Raw genomic sequence first — 6522 nt, 5'->3', positions numbered from 1 at the left:
ACTATCTCTCCCCAAACTATGGTAGCATGTTTTTATATTGGCAGTTCCAAAAGCTAAGTGGTTGATTTCTCCAGTTTTAGAAGGTGTGAGTCAGAATATAGCTTTAAAGAAGAAAATAGAACCCATGCTACGTTATTAATAATATTTGAATAAGAATCCTTATGAAGCACATTAAGGTTTGAAAACGTAAAGTTTTTTATTACAAAGAAAGAGAACACATGGTCATGTTCATGGAAGCTCAGACAGTGAATAACACCTATAGCTAACTCTTGAAGCAGACAATAGTAATTTTTATTACTCCTTTCCTTCCCCACCTCTTACAGTCACACGTGTAGTGTCCCTTTCTTGGCCTGATGAAATCTGAGTAGAAAGGATATTTGTCACATCCACACAGAAACTCGATAAATCACACTGGCTCTTCCTGTCTTGCTGATTAAGAAACATTGCCAGGATGGTGGTGCCTCAACAGTCTGCATTTCTAAGTGGCAACAATTGCCAAATACATGCACACACCTACATCGCACATGTGAGTGAGAAATAAACTTTTATTGTTCTACAACCCGCTTATTTGGGGATTGTTTGTTCATGCAGCATAACCTAGCACATTCAACTGATATAATAATTGAATGTTAAGCTAGCACTGGTATCTTTTGTGTGTCAGTATCTTCGAGGGCACAATTTAGAAGCTATATTTTTTCTTTCCCTCTTATCTTGAAATCATATTCAATTAATAGATGACAGAAAGGACCTCTTAATATCTATGAAGAATTTCAGGTTTGTCACCTCCTTAAACTATACAAACATTTTTGAGTTTTGGTGGCCATGCATTTTTTTTTATCTGAAGAGAACTGTTCATAGTTTTTTTTCTGGTTCTTCTACAAGCCCATAACCCATACACGATTAAGAATAACCATTCTAGGAGCCCAAATTTGTAAATTCCTGCTTCAGCGCACAGTTGCATGACAACTTAACTTTAACTAGTAAACAGTAGCTAGTCAGGATATGAGTTGGAGAGAATGCTGTTTTGGAGAGTTTAATGAAGAGTAACTTTGTACAGATCTGTAAATTTATTAATACCCTGTGTTGACGTAAGAAATGTCCAAACCTGTAGACGATTTGCATAATAGTTTAGTTGAGCCAATCTGACAACAATTGCCAGGAAGCAAGATCTCAAATGTTCCACAGACTGACAGTTTTGCAGTTTGTTTATACCTTGGGAATTTAGGAGGGGAAGTAAGGGAAGTTGCATGAAGGTGGGAGAAAGCAAAGTACAGGATAGTTAACAAGATTACGTGCCTCTATTGAGGGTGGTTACACCCTCCAGGGGTCTGGAAACGACAGTTACTTTTGTCATTTCACAGGTGTGTTAACCTAGAATGCACAGAAACAATGGACAGGGCATGCTTAAGGTAAAGATAAACCATTTACTAAAGAAATTATATGCTTGAACCCTGGCCAGTGTTGCTTAGTGGTAGAGCATTGGCCCATGCATGAAATGGTTGCTGGTTCGATTCCTGGTCAAGGGGCATGTACCTGATTTAGAGGTGCATTCCCAGGCCCCAGGTTGGGATGCAACCAATCAATGTGTCTCTCTCACATCGATGTCTCTCTGTTTCTCTCTTTCTCTCCCCGTCCCTCCCTTCCACTCTCTCTAAAAATCAATGGGAAAAATATCCTTGGGTGAGGATTAGCAAAACACTTTTGTTGTTATCTTCATAGTCTTTCCATTACTGTCAGGTATCATTATGCTGATTTCACACACACACAAAAATTAACTTTTTTTCTTTTTCTGAGTTTTCATGTCATAGGAGGCCTTCTATGTTTGTATATGTAGAAATATTCATTGATGATTAATCACTATGTTTTATTGATTAGTTGAGAGCTAAACCAATAAACAAGGTCTTTTTTAAAAAAAAACACAAAACACCTTTCTATTATCCAAAGCTCTTGTGTCTAGGGAGGGATCATAGTTTCAGAATGCTGGGCCTCTCTAGCTAGTTTCTAAAAACATACATTTTTGGCCCAGCTGGTGTGGCTCAGTGGTTGAGCATTGACCTATGATCCAGGAGGTCACAGTTCAATTCTCCATCAGGACACATGCCAGGGTTGTGGGCTAGATCCCTGGTAGGGGGCCTGCTGGAGGCAGCCAATCATTTATTCTCTGTCACCATTGATGTTTTTATTTCTCTCCCTTTCTCTCTGAAATCAATAAAAATATATTAAAAAAATAAAAAACAAAGGGGATAGAAAGAATAGGAAGAAATCAAGGGACTAAAAAACAAAAAAACAAACAAACAACAAAGAAAGACTAGGACACTTAGCTTCTTCACCCATTCCAGAAAGAGATCACTCCTTGTCTTTTGGGCCAATCCAGCCCTGTCTAGGGTTTTTGTGTGTGTGTGTGTGTGTGTGTGTGTGTTTTTAACGCATCCGTTAATTTTTAATTGATTTCAGAGAGGACACATTTAACTGTGTGCAGTGTAATAATGCACTGCACACGTCAACTGTATATTGTTAATTTAAGCTTTATTAAATATACATCAATATCGTGAATGACCATGTTGAAGGAACAACTGGGCATTTGATATGAAAATGTGCTTACCTGTAGTCCAGTGCAGGATTTTCATCAAAGGCCGCTTTTCTTGTTAGGAGGATCACTTATTCATAGGTCAATGTTTGTCTGGTTACGTCCCATATTTCAACATCTTTAATGTCATTAGTGGAAATTTTTATCTGGATAATTGTTCAAAAGGTTTTATTTATTTGCTTAAAAGACATGTGGAATGAGGTTAATAAAATAGAAAAGAAAAGAGCAAAGGGAGAAAAGAAAATATAAATATCCTAAATGAAAATGTATGTAGTCAAACTTCACATTTATCTCAGAAATTCCTGGCATAAAAGGAAAAAAAGAGGAAAATATGGTCAGTCACAACAGGGCTTCTTAACCTATCATATCATAGTACAAACAGAACATTATCATTATTTTAATGGACATGGTGGAAAACAAAGGAACCCCTGGGATCCAGCTAACCTGAGAGCTGAGAGGATCAATATTTGGACACACCCATAAACACCCTGGGGTGCACTCCTGAGCCACAGCATCATAGCTGGAAAATCTGTTACATAGTTCACATTGCCAGACGTTAATTAGTGTAATAATTTGCTATTAGTAAAGAGGATTTTGTTTGCATGATTGTTTGGTTTTCACTGTTTCTAGGCATGGCCTTATCCTATGTGGCAGGTTACAGCATCATCCAGTTTTCCAAAGGAATTTCTGAGAGTAAGAGTTGTAGGGCTTTCTTCCCTGCCTTCTAATAGAAAAGCCATAACGTTTCCCTTGGGGAGTTCGAAGACCAGCCAGGTCCTCAGCCATGGCAATGAAGTATGAGTGTGTTCTGCTATTGCCCTGCCCTTCAAACCCCATGAATGGCTTGGAAGGGCAGGGCACTGCAACTTTGATGCCTGCAGGAAAAGGGAGACACATTTTTATGTAAATGTAGACTTTCGAATACTGAACCAATATGCCTGCTTCCAAGTTGTGCAAGTTGTAACGGGCAGTATTTTGGAAACAAACCTGCAGGTATAATCAGCTACTAAGATACATAAGCAGAATATGTGGAAAATGTTTTTCTCCTAGAGGGCCTTGTGAGGGGTGTGGAGAGGAGCTTTTCAAATGAGGGAGACACCAAATCCTGTTGCCATGCAGGGCTGTGAACAACAGTATACACACTCCTGAGGGCTTTTCTTTAGAGGATCTGGGTTGGAATGAGAACAGCAGATGTCACATCCAATAGTTGCCATGAAAAGCAGAGAAGCTAACCCAAGCCCAGAAGTTTCACGTCAACAGGTAGCTTAGCTGAAAGTTAGGGGAACATCATTATAAGTGCTAGTATTTATTACGTAGGTAGGTGATATTTCTTCTGGACACTTTTTTTTTTTTTTTTTTTACTACTTTGGTTTGAAGTAATGTGATATGTCCTTAAAAAATACATTTTTATATTCTGCTTTGTGATGTTGGGGCTGGGACTTGGCTAATTTCATTTCTCAGATTCCTTTATCTGCTAGTTTCTTATTAAATTCTATCAGTGGGTGGATAAATAGAAGGGAAAAGGAAGGAAGAGAGGAATTTCCGTTCCTTTTTTCAGTTCCTGCCTCCTCACTCCAGCAGCAGGGGCTGCTGCTCCGGGCTCCGGCTTCTTCCTGAACTCATCGTGTTACTAAGAGGAACCAGCAACTCCCATGACAAATCCCTTGGCAGATAGAGTGACGGTTGTTCTGTAGCACACGACTTAACTAGGCTGTACCTCCCAGGCTATCTGTAACTTGCCAGTCACATCTGCTCCTCAGAAGCCCACACCCCAGTTGTGGAGAGTTTCCCAACAGCTTGGAGTACCAGGTCTACAGGGGTCATCTCCGTGAACTTCTGTGTCCCTACCCCCTGTCCTTTTTTCTGTATCTATAGCAGTTATTAATCTCCTTTTTGCTCTTTAAACCTTCCCATGCTTATGGAAAGAGTTCCCTGGATTAATTAATCTGCCTTAGAAATACCCAGTGTGCTTTCTATTTACTTTATTACACAGGCCACAGGGCCCTTCACCAACTGCTGCAGTCAGAGAATGACCTCAATTGGTCAAGCCTGGGGCATGCCTACTTCCGTAGCTGGGGGCATGATTTTTTGCTAGAAAAGGAATAGCTAGGGAGAATGGCATTATGGACAGCTACCGAGCAATAATCATCATAAATAGTCGTCATAAAAAATAGCTTTGGGCAGCGCACTCGGAGGTCCCGGATCTGTCTCTTGCTTTAACAGTGTTTGGATGGAACAGACCCAGGGACGCCCCTTCTTCCAGCCTCCGGCCACTCTCCTGCGTCTCATCCACTCACCACCTTCAGCACCACCCCCAGGACCAGCCAACACCAGTTTTTTTTCTACCTTAAACTCCTTATTGCCGAACAACTATGAGCTCCCAAATTCGTTAGAATTATTCCACCGAGGTGGAGGCTGCGGTCAACCGCCTGGCCAACCTGCATCTCGGGCCTCCTACACCTACCTCTCTCTGGGCTACTATTTCGACCATGATGATGTGGCTCTGGAGCATGTGGGCCACTTCTTCCGCGAGTTGGCGGAGAAGAAGTGCGAGGGCGCTGAGCATCTCCTAAAGTTGCAGAACAAGCGTGGCGGCCTCATTCTCTTCCAGAACGTGCAGAAACCCTCCCAAGATGAGTGGGGCAAAACTCAGGACGCCATGGAAGCCTCCCTGGCCTTGGAGAAGAACCTGAACCTGGCCCTTTTGGATCTGCATGCCCTGGGTTCTACCCGTGTAGACCCTCATCTCTGCGACTTCCTGGAGAACCACTTCCTGGATGAGGAGGTGAAACTCATCAAGAAGATGGGCGACCACCTGACTAACATCCATAGGCTGGCTGGCCCCCAGGCTGGGCTGGGCGAGTATCTCTTTGAGAGGCTCACCCTCAAGCACGACTAGGAGCCTTTGGAGCCCAGAGGCCTTTCCGAAGCCCCCCCCTGCACCCTCCTGGCGTCTCTGGCTTTTACCTGAGCCTCTTCCCGAAACTACTAGCCATTCCTTTAACCACCCTGGAGCCCTCACCCTGGACCAAATGAGACAATAAAGCTTTTAGCAAAAAATAAATAAATAAAAATAAATAAATAAATAAATAAATAATAGCTTTGTAATTTGTAATGGTCCACTGGGGAAATGAGGAAGAAGAAGGTAGCAGGAATGAAAGAAAGGAGAATAAGGGAGTTTTGTTCTGAGATGGACATGCATGTTAAAGTGCTGATGGGAAGAGTTAAAGTTATGGGTATAAGTAAAGAGGCAGGGAAAGAAGAGACAATGGATGATGATGGGCTCAAAAGAGGGCTGAAACCAGATCTTGAATAGGAGGAGGGGTACACTGGCTACAATAGGAGTGAAGGAGGCTACAGTGGACCCGGGTGCAGGGACATCTGCTAGGAATAATAGGAGGAACTTGTTGGAGTTCACCTCTGCTAGCCTGTGTTTTCTCTATTAAGGTAATGGTAGGCCATTTTCAGGGAGCAAGGGGAAGAATGAGTCTAGGTCAGAAGTTTGAAGAGAGAAAGAAGGTATGAAGAAGCCCTCTTGGAAAGGAGAGAGCAAGTTGGTCAGAGAAACACAATGGAATTACCAGGACTTAAAAAAAAAATTAAAATTGATTTCAGAGAGGAAGGGAGAGAGAGAGAGAAATGGAAACATCAATGATGAGAGAAAAGCATTGATCGAGCTGCCTCCTGCACGTCCCACACTGGGGATGGAGCCCGCAACCTGGGCATGTGTCCTGACCTGGAATTGAACTGTGACCGACTGGTTCATAAGTTGACGCTCAACCACTGAGCCATGCTGGCTGGGCAAGATTACCAGCACTATTGAAGGCACATTTGAATTTAGAAATAGTGAATTTGTAAGTGTACCAGCTTCCTTTCCTGTGTGGCTTTTTCATTTAAATTCTGACCATTTGTTTATTCTGGAAAAGAAGAGAACA

The 6522-nt window shown here is 42.0% G+C and overlaps 1 pseudogene; it reads left to right on the top strand.

Annotated features, from left to right (window-relative positions):
- The first annotated feature begins 4959 nt into the window (after positions 1-4959).
- Positions 4960-5486, top strand: LOC118673386 (annotated as a pseudogene).
- The last annotated feature ends 1036 nt before the right edge of the window (positions 5487-6522 follow it).

Source organism: Myotis myotis, unplaced genomic scaffold (genome assembly GCF_014108235.1).
Source record: "Myotis myotis isolate mMyoMyo1 unplaced genomic scaffold, mMyoMyo1.p scaffold_m19_p_18, whole genome shotgun sequence".
NCBI classification, from domain to species: Eukaryota; Metazoa; Chordata; class Mammalia; order Chiroptera; family Vespertilionidae; genus Myotis; species Myotis myotis.
The sequence above is the reverse complement of the archived record's forward strand: the minus strand, read 5'-3'. Positions and strand labels throughout refer to the sequence as shown.